The sequence below is a fragment of the Panthera onca genome, chromosome C1, assembly GCF_046562875.1.
Source record: "Panthera onca isolate mPanOnc1 chromosome C1, mPanOnc1 haplotype 2, whole genome shotgun sequence".
Lineage (NCBI taxonomy): Eukaryota > Metazoa > Chordata > Mammalia > Carnivora > Felidae > Panthera > Panthera onca.
Genome location: NC_138346.1, coordinates 130,718,967 through 130,735,100, shown reverse-complemented (window position 1 = coordinate 130,735,100; position 16,134 = coordinate 130,718,967).

Below are 16,134 nucleotides of genomic sequence, written 5' to 3'. Positions count from 1 at the left end.
CTACTTTCGTTATATTCTGGCCCGAATTTCTTGGATCTGCGGGAAGAGGGGAAGGGAGTGTCACTGAGATGTTAGGAAATGTTAGTCTACAATCCCCAGTGAACTTTGAGACTTATGTATGAAAGAAATGTTGGTATGGGGCATTCGGCTTCATTTTTCATAAGTTATTTTGTATCTTGAAGAACTTCAAAAAATGTAAAAAGGAAGGCAGAGAATTTTCAAAAAGGGCTAGGAGGCAACTGACTAGAAACACAATCCCCAGGATCCCATCTCTGCTCCGATGGGTCACTTTCTCCAGGTCAAATTGCTTCATCCTGTTGTTCCAGAGTCTTCTATATACTGGAAGCAAAATAAGACTTACAATATTGGAATATAGAATTTTAGAACTGAGACAACACAGTTAATCCCACAATGCCTTATTTATACAGAAGACTACTTGCATCTTGGGTTTTGGCGAAGTTACATGAGTCATTAGTGAATGGTGGAGTATGAGGGTTCAGGTGTCTGGTCTCCCTACCTCAGGAGTTTCCTGCCACCTTCATAGATGATGAGCCAACAGCCTATGGGAAATTTATGGTGACAAATAATAAATCTATTTTTAATGGGGCTATTCACTTCATTTTTCTGTGCTTCCATTTCCTTAAGTAGAAAATAAGAGGTCTACAGAGTGACAATGATGTGGTGAATTCCACAAACGTTTTTTCAGATCCACCAACCATTTGGAAAAACAAACAAATAAACCAATGACAGAGACATATGGTAACTGAGTAGAAAAGTCCAATAACATAAATAAAGGACAGCCAGTGAATTACTAAAGAAAACTTCATCTTCTCTAAAGTCAGCAACATATGGAGTTCAGGGCCTGAAGCTGGGTTTCCTGAAATAAAGGCTTACGTTGTAAGATGCTCCGGAGAGAGGGCTCCATGACTGGATGTCTAAGTCTGGGCACATGGCGTGTTGGACATAGCTCTGTGTAGAGATGATGTGGGAGTCAAGCACCTAAAATGTCATCAGGAATCCTGAGTCAAGAAACCAGTTTACACTTGCTTAATATAGCATTTATTAAGCATGTATAAGCAGGAAACGTTTTATTCATGAACTGTTATGCAATATTCCACACAACACATAAGGAAAACTCCAGGCAAAAGCCTAGTCAAAGAACACCCTGTGCTGCCCTTTTCTCAGTTCAAGGCCATCTTCTCAGCCCCACACCTCATACTCTCTGACCATGGCCCTTCAGTCCTCTGACAGTCCTCACCTTCGGAGTTTATGGTTGAGGGTCATGCCCTGAATGCTTTTCCTCTTTGTAAGGCTGGAGGAAAAATTAGAGCGAGAGAGCAAGAGACAGAGAGGAGCACCTATTACCAAAGGGCAGAGGGGCTGCGGGTAACCAGTCATTCTCTCTGGACGGTGAAAGGGGACTGAATTAATAATTACACCAGTATAAATGGTATAAACCAGAGCCACCCCCTGCAAAACAGCATGTGCGGTCATCCTATAAAGAAGACTGCTAGTAGCTCCAGTGGTAACTCAGGTTGCCACTGGCCATTGGCCCCTGCAGGGCAGGTGAACGCCAGCATATCTCATCATTTCAATGCCCTTCTCCCTTTTCCCTTCTCTAGACATAAAGCTATCAGAGTTTCCAGAGAGAATTGATTGCTCCTTTTTCCAGGTGTCCTTAGCTCTTTGTCTATGTCTATATTGTATCTGTATTATATTGTATCTGTTTGTAACCAAGTATATGTGTATATTTTATAGTTTTATAGCAGTAATTAACATGTCTGCCTTCACATCCAGAACCAAAAGTGCTCTACTCTGCAGATAGTAGGAGTTCAATGAATGTTTATTGAATGAACAAATGCACGATGCATGACAGAATAACTAAAGCACAGCTTCTAGTTAACCAGCAACTGTGACTCCCTGAATTTGTGTTTTCACCATTCTGGTTTAAAGGCTATGAACTTGAGGACAATTGCTTAATATCCCCCTTGCAGATTCCATCCCTAACCTTTGCTCTTCAAACTTGTTCTTTATTCTGATCCACAGCCAACCCTTTTTGTCAACCTCAGAGACTTCTTGGTGTCAAATGAAACTCTGAGATATCACTTAAAATTTCTTTAAAGATAAAATATTTGTGCAAAAGGAAGGAAAATGCCTTAATTTTCAATGCTTTGACAAAAGTAGTGATGAGAATTCACAGTGTGTGCACAGCCAGGTTGTGTTGGTGATGAGGAAGAAAGAGACTCATCGCCCTTTCTGAGATTGAATACGCCTTGCTCTTTACTATCAAGGACAAGGCAAGGTAGAAGAGAACAAAAACCAAAGGGCAAGATGGTTAAGGGACAAGATTAATGACATTCATAAAATTGATGGAGGCCTGCGGGCTTGAAGTGATTGTAATAGCTCACGTGAAGCCCAAGGACGTAAATATTTTAACAAACAATCACTTTTGGTCTCATATCCACCATGGGGCCACAAAGCAAAAGTGGGGATATTAGTCTCTCTCTGAGGACTCGGTTATTTAACAATTAAAGGAAGGAAAAAATAACCTAAAAGGATTTCCCCTTCATATTATTTCTCTCTGAAACTATACTCAATTAATTCAAGACTTGGAGTACCAAGATTCTCATTCACATTGCTTTTCTGTACCCTGCAGGCTTTGAGATGTTCGTAGCATCTAGTTTTCTCTGTTTAAACTTGAACCTATACATGTGGTCTTCCCTCCCTGGAGTGAGTTTTTTTAGTAAATTGGATGGGAAACTCAGGCTCTCATCTGTCATTGTACTTAATTGCCCTTGGTTCAACCCATTTTGTTTTTTGTTCCTTTTGAGGGACATTTCAGTAAGGAGGGTACTTCTTCAGTGTCAACCAGGGGGAGCTCCCCAGGTGCCACACATTCAGTGTCTAACACTGGACTCTAGGCCAATTCAGTCAATTTCCCTCATCCCATCTCATCTCACAGGCCAAGGCAAAGTGGCACTGTGAGATAGATTGGGGAGCTGATCACTGCCAGCAAGAAGAGAGTGACATTGCTCACTTTGGAAAGGTAAATCAACTTCATAAAGTGTATCACCAGTTTAATAAGAGTCTATATTTATTGAGCACTAATTATGGGCCAGGAACTGCATTGAGTGATTTACAAACATTATTTCATTAAACTATCACTACGGTTTTATGAAGTAGGTACTTTTATTATTGTCCAGCTTCAAATGTTGTAACTAAGATTTAGAGAGCTTACGTAACATACTCAAGGTCACAAATCTAGGAAGTGGAAAAGCTCTGAGAGTTCCCCCTTTAATTAATCTACTATGATACCTCACATATTAATGCATGAAAAGAGACAAAGCACTAAGTAAATGATGGTCAATTTTCAAAACACGAGAGAGGTACTGGCTAAAATTATATGGTGACCAAATGTTTAAAAGAACTCTGAAAATCTCAAAAGCAGAAGCATATTTGCATTATAGCACTAGTGATTTTGTTGAGTTTTTTTTATTTTTTAAAAAATTTTTTAATGTATATTTATTTTGAGAGAGAAAGACAGCACAGAGCCCGTCACGGGGTTCGAACCCATGAACTGGGAGATCATGACCTGAGCTGAAGTCGGACACTTAACCGACTGAGCCACCCAGGCGCCCCTTGTTGAGTTTTTCTTAAGGACCGCCTGTGAGGGTGTATTCTTCATGGGAATATGGGATGGGATAATAGTCAAGACCATCAAGACTCAATGGAAGTAACTAATGCTCGATTAGTTATGAAGTAACAGCTCTTCAAGGTAGCTAATGCGCTCAACATTTCCCCCTGTCCATCCCTGTTTGGTTTCCCAGGTCCCATCCATCCAGGAGACAGGATCTGGGAATGTGGTAAGTGTCTCCCTCCAGTGGTTAGTTCCATATGTCATCTATTTCTTCTGCTGACTCTTCTGGTATCTGCGTCTCTCAGCATTTTTTTCACTCCTTATTTTTTCCTTTGCATCTCTTACCTCTGTATCTCTTTACCACTGAATTTGGGCCTCTCCTCCCTTGCCTTCCTCTTCACTCCCCATTTAAATATCCTTCCTCCTATTGGGACTTGCTATTGAGCATAAGTCTCCAAATTCATTGAGACGGGGACCTGTTTCATAAAAATTATAAAAATAAAGTGAAACTGCAATTTTCTAGATCAAAACTAAAACAGTTTCCAACACTTTAAGAATTCCACCCTAGACACTAACTATGGTATTAATTTGGAAATTCCATTTCATAATTCTGTAGAACAAAAACTTACTATCAATTAAATAATACTGACACATGTTGAGAGATGTGATAGCCTGGCATTCAAGAGCGTAGGCTCTGGAGGCAGACACTAAATAAGCTGGCTCAGGTGCTTATAGCCATGTCACCTTGAGAAAGTACCTTCATTGCACTGTGCCTCAGTTTTCTCATTTGTCAAGTGGGGATAATTATATTAATTAGTTTGTAGGGTTGTTGTAAATATAAAATGAATTCATGTATAAAAAACATTGAAGAGAGTAGAGGGTATACGGTAAGTAGTCAAAGATGTTATAATTATTACAAAGTCTTCACGATGTCAATATCTGCTCCAATAAACCAGAGAAATGATTGATTGATCTTAGGCTGACCAAGCAAATTTATGCCTAGATGCATAAATAAACACCTGCTTAAGATTTATACTCAGTCTCTGCAGTATCCTTGGTCTTATACAAGCAAAGCAACAACACAGAAGTACTTTCTCCAAATACTTGCCCAAGAATAGAAGAGAAAAAAAGGAACCTATCTATTTTAAGATTTTGTTGTGGGAGGAGGAACATGGAAGTAGATGTCAGAAGAATTAGCTTCTACCTCTGATATTCTCATGTATGAGTTTTAAGAACTCCTGAGCCTCTTCGTTTTTAATTGTAAAAACAATATTACTAACCATAGTGACATTTCAAAGTCGCCATGTCAATAAAATGAGATAAAATAATGAAAACATGTCACAAATTATAAATCTCTATATACTTCTAGTGGTTACTGCTTTGTTTTTTCAAAAAACATTTTAGAGCACTGATGTTAAGCATTATCCTTGTTGGCCACAACTTTATGCAAAGCCATCTGATATGTGCTAGATATTTCCATAACAGCTCTCCACATGCATATCATTATCTCTGCTTCACAGGTGGGAAAACTATGGCTTGGAAAAATTGTGGAATGCTCGAAGTTACACAACGTTAAATGACACTTAGATTTTTTAATACAGTTTTTCAGTTTCCAAAGTCCAGATAATTCTTTCAATTATGTAAAAGCAGCTTCTTTACAGTACCTCTTTCCTGGTGCAATTAACTAGATAAAGGTATAAAGCACAGTAGCATTTCTCCGGGAATATATAGTAACTACATATTTTTAGTATTTAGAAAATAACACATAATCAATCACATAACAGAATGTATGTTTATCAACACTTCTGTAACAAATAAGCCATAACAATTCAGGATTTTAGTTAGACCAAGGAAATTTATTTCTCACTCATTTAACAACACACATTGATATTTTTGGGCAGTGAACAGCATTCTTCCCTATAATGATTTATAGACTTGGGTTCCTTCCACCTTGTGGCTCTGCCTTCAACTTGGGTCTTGGAGTCCTCGGTTCCCAGCCAACAGGAGAAAGAAAAAGAAACCCCACCTGCTTCTTAAGAAAGGCTTGACCCAGAAGTGACATTTCTCACTGATGTTCATAATCTATTGGTGACAGGGAGTCATGGGGTCACATCTGCTGCAAGAGGGGCTGGCAAATATAAGGCCTGGATGGGCAACCACTCCAGCCACAACAACGCTCTCTGGAAGAGAGGACGCAAACATTAGTCATGGCTGCCAGAGTATGCAATACAGAATAAGGGATGAAAGTTTGCAATTCCCCCCCAAAAAACCTCTGGGACCAGGTGGGCTTTAGAATACAGAAATTTTGGGGCGCCTGGGTGGCTCAGTCGGTTGAGCGTCCGACTTCAGCTCAGGTCATGATCTCACAGTTCTTGAGTTCAAGCCCCGTGTCCGGCTCTGTGCTGACAGCTCAGAGCCTGGAGCCTGCTTCAGATTTTGTGTCTCCCTCTCTCTCTGCCCCTCCCCACTCATGCTCTGTCTCTCTCTGTCTCTAAAAAATGAATAAATCTTAAAAAAAATTAAAAAAAAAGAATGCAGAGATTTTCAGATTTTAGGAAGATAATGCAGTCCCTGTACCACATTATATGCAACGCCCACATAGGGTCTAGCGAAGATCCCTCTAATCAAACCCAGTAGTATTTCTGCAGTGAAACAAATCAAATCACACCAAAATGCATAGATAAAAATATAAATTGTTTCACATCAGTTAAAGTCAGTATTTCTTACCAAAGAGGCTTTCTAAAAGCATACAGCAGATGCATAAACGTTTAGATTTCAGAATTGCACACGAGGACTTGTGAACTGGCATCAGATAGGATTCAACAAAAACATAAGGGAAGGACTTCAGTGTCACTAGTGGCAGGTGTGAGAGCTCTCAGGCAAGTGAAAGGGGGTCAAATGTAACTGGTCAATTACCATGTGCTCTAGCTCCTTAGCACGTTAAATGTTTTGATCTTTTTGTATTTCCAAATGCAGAAAGTTATTATGCCAAGTGATAGAATAAGCACTTAACCATTTGTTATGCACACAAAACAGCTGCTACATGGCATTTTCTTTCCATTTACAACACTAAGTAGATGAACTGACACTTTGAAACCGATCATCAAAATGTCCTTCCCACTAAGCTCTAGTCATCACCAATAGGCACTTTTAAATGAGTCATAAACCTTTCAACTCAGGAGCAGAACACTTTATGCTTAGCTTTATAGTATAGTCATTCCATTTGACTCTTTTTTATGGTAAAAATAAGAGATAATTTATGAGTTTCATTTGGGCTCATTTTAAACTACTTTTAAATCCAGGCAACCTCAAACAGTCTCTTTGACCCAGGATATTTCTCAAGCCAAATTTTTTGATCCAGGTGCTAAATGCAGATGACCACACAGAGATAGATTCTATTGCTATGAATTAATCATTATGAGCTTTAATCTTTAGTGATTCAAGTCTGATAATGGCTAAATCTGGTGATGTGACCTTGATGTTAATTTTTTTAATTATATATTTTTTTGCAAATATAGGTCAGTTAACTTTCTCATGACTCTAGCTATGTTTTCCAGTCTCGTGGGTTCTAACAAAGGCACTAACCTCAGGCAATTTGGAAAGGCTTTGTTGCATGATAATGAGAAGTTGAACAGCACATACAAAAACCCGATATTTATTTAAATAGCATCATGAATAAAAAAAACTGATGTTGCAGCATTCATCTCATGACAACAAACTACTTGAAAATGCTGTAAAACCTAAAAATAATGTATTTTAATTTTCCTAACAGCTTGAAGCAAGATTGGATGTTTTAAAATTAAAACCATATATGGCATTGACTGGTAAGTCTTAATTCAAACAATGAGGCTGCATATGACATAGTATTTCATATTAAGTTCAAGACATTAGCTCAAATATTTGTGTTGGTAAAAGACACAGAGTATGACAATTTATGTAAGTTACCCCCTTCAATTACTATCAAACTCTTTATCAAAGTAGTAGTAATATCATAAGTATACAAGATGTGCCTTTATGGCTAGTAGCTTGAAGATTCTTGAATATATCTACAACAAACATAAAACACAGGTCTTCCCCAAATGGGCTGAACTGAGCCCAGCTTTAGAGTTCCAACTATGACCATAGGGGTCAACTTTGGGCACATGACCTGTTTCCTCATTCGTAAACCAAGGCGAGTGGATTTACTGACATTAAGTCCATTTCAAGCTCTGGCATTCTGTGGTTTCAAACAACATTATTTCAGAAATACAAATTCATTTCACTGTAAGGAGTGTATATAGGCTTCTGTGGCTTCTGTTTCAAGTCATCATATGACAGGAACTCTTCCCCTTTGAATGAATCACTGCTGTTATATCCTGGTCTTCTTGACTCCACCATGCTCATAACACAAGTGTCAAAGAGAAGTTGCACCAGGTTAAGTTGCTGGGGTTGATCAGTCAAGGAAGACTTTATTCAATAGAGGCAAGAGATTGAACTCAACTACACTGAAACAAACAAACAAACAAAAAAAGAAAAAAAAGCAGGAGAAATTTTAAGCACCAGAGTGAGCTAATGGAAAAGAACTGGAGGGCTTTAAGAGGAGGCTGGTCAAAGGTGATTAAAGCATCTGTATTTGCTCATTGGTACTTTTCAAAGCTAGGCTCCTACCCTTTCACAGAGATTGGGAGTTAGGAGTCCTATCTTTCTTGATAATTATATTTCAAAAGGATGTCTCCCAGATCCTTAAGAAAGATATTCCTGGGCTATATAAGATTTAGATCTCAAAGAGGTAGAGAAAGAATGTATAATTGCAAGTTTTCTAAAGAAGGTACTCTAAGCAAAAGGAGGCCAGGTATCTACAGTTAGGAAGAAAAGTGCCTAAAATTTAGTCAAGCTGAACAGAAAAGTAAGTCATTGGTAATATGTTCTTATAAACCAAATTCCGTGGTTTGGAGGAGGCCAAACAGGGAATCCCCAGAGGCCAACATGACCTGGAAGTAACCCCCACAATTATGACAGGACACTTGACTTCAGGCAGCTTGCATGTAGGCAGCTGACTTACTACCATTTCTCTAGTGCCCAGCAGATGCCTGTCACATAGCGGTAATTCCATAAAAGGAGTATTCAATATGCAAAACTAATCTCTGTGAATCAGTTCGTGAAGATGGTCATTTTTCCTCTTGCCTTCACCAACAGAGAATTCTTGACCATCTGCGAGTGCACTAATCTATTACCATGACTCTCATTAAGTCTATATAGAACAATGTCTTAAAATGGAAGAATCTATTTTACCTCTCTCCAGAGCCATGGCTGAGAACATGACCTAGGGAATCATGAAAGAGCTAAATTCAAGTTTTGGTTCTGATTTACAGTATTGGGTTGACCTTGAACCATTTTCCTAACCTTTATGAATCTCAGTTTTCACATCTTTACAAAAGAAATAACACCAGTACTGGGGTACCTGGGTGGCTCAGTCAGTTAAGCATTTGTCTCTTGATTTTGGCTCAGGTCATGATCTCACAGTTTGTGGGATCAGGCCCCATGTGCTGACAGCATGGAGCCTCCTTGGAGTTCTCTCTTTCCATCTCTCTCTCTGCCTTTCCCCTGCTTATATGTGCACACACTCTCTCTCTCTCAAAATAAATAAACTTAAAAATAATAAAAAAAAAAGATTCTCTCCCTCCCCCACATTGGAAAGAGAAGAAGAAAGAAAGAAAGAAAGAAAGAAAGAAAAGACCAGTACCTACTTCACAGGGTTGTCGTGAGGGTTGAATAAGAATGTGTGGAGATAAGCACTGAGCAGAGGATTTTCCACAGAGTAAGCATGTAACAAGTACTGGCTTGTTTTAAATTTTTAGTGCTCTTCATGCCCAAGGCTTGCTAATAGTTTGTTAAATACATACCTACATACATACATACATACTTACTAAAGCAGATGGGTGATATTTTAATTCTATTACTGTTTCTGTCCTGGATGTTTGAACTTTAGATAAAGAAGTAGGAAATCATGCATTCATTGAACAGACCCAATATAGCCAAATGTGTCAAAGATTTCATCTTCATTGATATTTAATAAATAAAAGTAAATGAAATGAAATTCTTATTTCCAAAGGAGAAATTGATGATAAAATTTCTTACTGATTTGTGAAATTAATAAATGAACACAATTCATTGCTTATTCTAATTAAAAATCTGTCCCATTGTTTTCTTTGCCTGTTCTCTTGAACCCAATCCAATGTCTTTCACCCCAACACCCACAAAGATTGCTCTTATCAAGGTCACTAAAGACCTCCATGTCATGAAATTCCATGGTCAGTTTTCAAATGATTAACCTTGTTTGCAACATTTGTCTTTCTACCTTAAAATACTTTCTCCATGTGGCTTCTAGGACATCAGATTTCCCTATTTGATTTCTGCCCCTCTGAACATTCCTTTGCAATCTCTTTATCTGATTCTTCCTCATTTACTCAATTTCTCAATGTTACAGAGCCCATGGACTTAATTTTTGTACCTCTTCTTTCATAAATAATGCATTCCTTTGTTGATCTCATCAAGTCTCAAGCATGTAAATGTCATACATTTATAATATCATAAAATTATATCTGTAGCTCAGACTATTCCTTGGAACTCTAGACTTATGTACCAACTTTCTACTTAACGCACTCACTTCCAATTCCAATACATGGCTTAAAATTAACGTGTCCAAAACTGAGACTCGGATAATGACTACAAAACTTGCTTTAAAAAAAAAATTCCACAATGTAGTTAATGGAAATCTCCATTCTCCTAATTGCACAGGTCAAAAATTTAGTTGTCTTCTCCCAATAATAAAAATTCAAATTAATACTACACTGAGATACTGTCAAGTTTGGCAAAAATTCAAAAGGTGACAACATTCTTTCTATTGTGACTAGGGAATGGCTGTCAGAAGATAGGCACTTTCATACATTGCTTGTGGGCATGCAAAATAGTATTACTCCTCTGAAGGCTCTTTTGGCAATATTTAACAAAACTACATTTGCATTTACCTTTTGATTAGCAATCCTACTTTTAGGAATTTTCTGTATATTCCTCCACAAATAAGGAAATACGGTGGCACCTGGGTGGCTCAGTCGGTTAAGCTTATGACTTCGGCTCAGGTCATGATCTCGTGGTCTGTGAGTGCAACCCCCCATGGGGCTCTGAGCTGACGGCGCAGAGCCTGGAGCCTGCTTCGGTTTCTGTGTCTCCCTCTCTTTCTGCTCCTCCCCTGCTCGTGCTCTGTCTCTCTCTCAAAAATAAATAAACATTAAAAAACTTAAATAAGGAAATATGTATGCACAAGGTTTTTCATAGCAGCATTTTTATTATTGCAAAATATTATAAAGAACTTAGAGGCTCGTACCTAGAAAATAATTAAGTGAACTATGTTTCATACATCCATGCTCACAGATCTACAGAAGAAGAGGGAGGATCCTTATGAATGAATAGGGAATAATTTCTAGTATATATTATTAAGTGAGAAAGCAGTGTACAGAGATAGAAGTGTAATTTACTGTCTCTTAGAAAAAAGTAGAGAAAGATGCACACGTGTACCTGTTTATTTTTGTAAAAAGAAATACAGCGATGATAACTAAGTAATAATGTAATTAGCTAATTGGTAGATGGGAATCAGATGGCAGGAAGTAACACCTCTTTGGGAATAGCTCTTTGTGGGATCAATCTGATGTTTTACAATTAAAAAATAAATTAATAAAAACTAAAGAGAGAAATATAAAATTGAATACTAATAGAAACACATAAAATAAATAGCACAAAAAATAGAATATATAACCACATCGGGAAAAACTATACTAATCCAAAAAATATTTGTACACATTGATTATATACTGTCAGTCTAAAGACAATGAAAATTGCAAAGACATGCTCAACTTAGTAGAATTCGTCTTCATAGCAGTATAGATGTGGCAATACTCAAACTGTTTTGTTGTGTATATCGTGAAATTGATGATACGTCAACATTTTCAGATCCAAATTCTTATTATGGGAGAAGGAAAATATAAATTGGGAATGTGGGAAGGCAAGAAAGAAGCTTATAGCTGGAATTGGAATTAGAAATCTCAGGTATACATGGAATCCCTGAGGTATACATGGAATTGTAAGAAGTAATAATTATCTATTTTCTGTCCACAGAAATGGCCCAGTATCAATGAGTATAGTGTCCAGTTCTTGGTTTCTAAATACCCCTCTGCATTAACAGGAATCAGAAATCCCAGTTCTAGAATTTGATGGCTGATTCCAGGTCAAGGGCAGGGAAAGTGCTAGTGAGTTAATGGAAAGCTTTGCCTTCTAGAATCAGATCACTTCTCCCCTCCCTCACCACTTGGATGATTAGAATAGGCTTTTGGTTTGTTTCCCTGCTTCCATTCTTGCCCCATGCATTCTATTCTAAATAAATAGTAGAACGTAGAAATAGTAGAAGGTAGAAATAGCATCGTATGAAAATGTAAGTCCAATCCTGTCAATCCTAAATCTCCCAGTGCCTTTCCATCTCTCTCAGAGTAAAAACTGCATCTTTGAAGATTTCTAAATCCACACAGAATCAGGTCCTCTATTGTCTCTCCTTTTCACTTCCAGACCTAGTGACCACACTGTTGCTTCTCAAACTCACCAAGAGCACTTTTTAACTCAGGAACTTTGCACATTTTGTTCCCATTAATATAGGATGCTCTTCCTCCAGATATTTATAAGGCTCTTGCCCTCACTCCCATCTTTTCTTTACTCAGCTATCATTTTCTTTTATTTTTTTAAGTTTATTTATTTATTTTGAGAGAGAAAGAGAGAGAGCGCAAGTGGGGCAAGGCAGAGAGAGAGGGAGAGAGAATCGTAAGCAGGCTCCACTCTGTCAACACAGAACCCTACTTGGGGTTGGATCTAACAAACGATGAGATCATGACCTGAGTGGAAAATAGGAGTCAGATGTGTAACCAACTGAGCCACCCAGGTGCCCCTCAACTATCATTTTCTCAATGAGGTCTTTTTGGTCACTCAAAATCACTAACCCCTAAGTCACCCTTTCCTGTTCCCCTTCTCCATTTTTTTTCTTTTTCTTTGGTATCACTTTCTGTTTTAATCATCTTTATTTTCTGTCTATCCCACTACAGTGCACATTCCACATATCTGTTTTGTTTATTGCTGTGTTCCCAGAGCTTAGAATCATGCTAGGTACATTAGAGAAACTCAAATACTTCTTTACTTAAGTAAGCTACAGAGTAACCAAACCTACCCAAAAAGTCAAAAGAACAAATGGTATATATAGTATAGTATATAAATATAGTATATTATATAATATGCATTATATAATACCACATGTATAAATATATTGAAACAAAATGTGTTCATAAGTTTGCATAAGGGAGATATGACATGGATAGAATGATAATGGAAGGCTAAAAATTGAGCTGGAGCTTGACTAACAGGAACTGGAAAACAAAAAGAGTATTTATGGAAGCACTTGATGGAGGAGTCACTGTTTATTTCCCAGAAAAATAATAAATTATTTTGAACATATGATTCTTCAAAACATGAGATTTAAAATAGATCAAGGGGTGCCTGGGTGGCTCAGTCAGTTGAGCATCCAACTCTTAAGCTCAGCTCAGATCATGATTTCACCTCTCTCTCAAAATAAATAAATAAACTTAAATTTTTTAAAAATTATTTTTATTTTGGGATGAGCACTGGGTGTTGTATGGAAACGAATTTGACAGTAAATTTCATATATTAAAAAATAAATTAAAAAAATTATTTTTAATGTTTATTTGTTTTTGAGACACACACACACACACACACACACACAGAGTGCCAGTGGGGGAGGGGCAGAGAGAGAGGGAGACACAGAATCGGAAGCAGGCTCCAGGTTCTGAGTTGGCAGCACAGAGCCCGATGCGGGGTTCCAACTCACCAACCAGTGAGATCATGACCTGAGCCAAAGTCTGAGGCTTAACTGACTTAGGTACCCCTAAAAATTTTTTTAAAACTACAACAGATTGAAAATTATTCTATCAATACCCCTTTCATACTTGAATCTTCCAAACCACCATTACTATGTCTTGTGAGAAAATAAACAAAAAACAAGGGAAAACAGGCAAGAGTCACTCAGGTTAAGGATACTGAGCAGTCACTGCTTTATTTAAGTATCCAACCTAGAAAATTAAAGAAACATTCCTAATACCATAAGTATCTCTACTCTAGTTTATGAATTATGTCATTTTCTGATATCATGTCACATTTTTTTTCCTCTTCATGGGTCTGATCAATTAATTCTTTTAAAATTCAGAACCTGGGTGAAAAATCAGGAAAGCATCCTACTACCTCCTCTGCACTTCCATAGGATTTTAAATAAGTAATCTGGGAGACCCTTGGCAAAATACCCTTCGAAGAATCGGAGAACACTGTATAGCACTCACTAGGCAATCAATGTTTTTTTCCTCTTTCAAGAAAAAAATGAATTTGATGAAGCATAACTGCTGTATACTATTCATAAGAAAGTTATACCAACATGTGTATGTTCACCAAACAAATTACAAATTGAAGAAAATGCTTATAAAATTCTGAGAAAAACTCCCTTTGTTCAGAAAGTGCCCTTGTTTACTATTTAATAAACAAAGAGAACTCCTGGTTAAATCTCACCCAGAGGCTGTTATGATGGGATGAGTTATCATGATAGTCTATTATTTACGTCCTAGAAGAGATAAAAACAGGACATTTTTGCACCTATCCAGAAGCCATCCAGTCATGCACACAGAGCTTGTCTGAGATTGTGAACAAACACCTCTGTCTCACCTCTCTACCTCCAAGTGAACTCTGTCAGTGAGGAATCTAGAACTGCTCAGACACATAAAGAAAATCTGCCCTCTGTCAGATTGCTGAAAATCACTGGTTGATATCTGAAGTTGCTTAACATTGTCTGAGATAAAGAATGAGTATACAGTATACTAATCTTTTATTTGGCTTCTTTTTTTAGTGTCCTAAAACATTCAGTTTTGGGGGGATTTTTTTGTTTTGGTTTGGTTTTTTGTTTTGTTTTGTTTTTATGAAGAATCAGAGTGGGACCTTCTCCAGAGAAAGAAGTCATCTCTAATTTGGTCAGTTCTAACATAATGCAAAATTGCATCATTATTATTAATCATATTACTTTGCATTGTAATTATTTGGCTACTAAATCTCTTTTTCCACCAGCCTGTAACCAACTCAAAAAGAATTCTATTCTAATGGATCTCCATGCTGTGTTTGATCCAATACTTAGTACATGGGTAGCACACAATATAAACTTCTTAAAAGGATATGCAAAGTGAAGTTCATTAAATCTGTGAATGACATAAAGCTAGACAAGTGGACAGTTCATGCACTGAATTACAAAATGAATAATTCAAATTATTATTGAAAACAGTCTAAAATCTAGTAGATGATGTCTTCAAATCTTCTATGGAGATGTTTTAATAATGTACCCAGGGGCTCCTGGGTGGGTCAGTCAATTAAGTGTCTGACTTTGGCTCAGATCATGATCTCGTGGTTTGTGAGTTCGAGCCCCACATTGGGCTCTGCACCCTGCTTGGGATTCTCTCTCTCTCCCTCTCTCTCTCTGCCCCTTCCCCAGTTATACGCTCTCTCAAAATAAATAAATAAACTTAAAAAAATGTACCCAAATACAGGCCAAAAGACTAAACTGCAATTCATTAAGAAAACTCTCATGGGATTTTATTCACAACAAACTCACAATAAGCCAATGTGAAATGGCCTCTTAGGGAGTTAATGCAGGACAAGGCTGGTGCCCCAGGTGCCCCAGGACCACATCCTCGTCTCCAGAACCTGCACATCAGGCCACAAGAAACCCTCCCCATGTTTTAACAGGAAAAGAACATTTAAAAAATAAATGTTCTTCACAATAAGAAACCCTTCACAATAAGCCAATGTGAAATGGCCTCTTAGGGAGTTAATGCAGGACAAGGCTGGTGCCCCTGGTGCCCCAGGACCACATCCTCGTCTCCAGAACCTGCACATCAGGCCACAAGAAACCCTCCCCATGTTTTAACAGGAAAAGAACATTTAAAAAAAATGTTTTAATGTTTATTTATTTTCGAGAAAGAGAGAGAGAGAGCACAATTGGGAGAGGGGCAGAGAGAGAGGGAGATACAGAATCCGAAGCAGGGCTCCAGGCTCCTAGCTGTCAGCACAGACCCCGACGTGGGGTTCGAACTCACAAACTGTGAGATCATGACCTGAGCTGAAGTTGGATGCTTAACTGACTGACCCACCCAGGCGCCCCAGGAAAAGAACATTTTTAGCTCTATAAAGGAAGAGACTTGCTATTGAAACAAATCTACCTATGACATAGAAGCAAAGGGCAAAGAATATAGAGGAACTGCAGAAAGTCCCAGAGGGAAGCAAAAACGGAGAGGGCTGCAACAATTTAAAAATAGAAACAAGCCCCGTCTGCTCAGAAAATCACTGCCTCCTGATGGAGCTAGAACGTCTCTGAA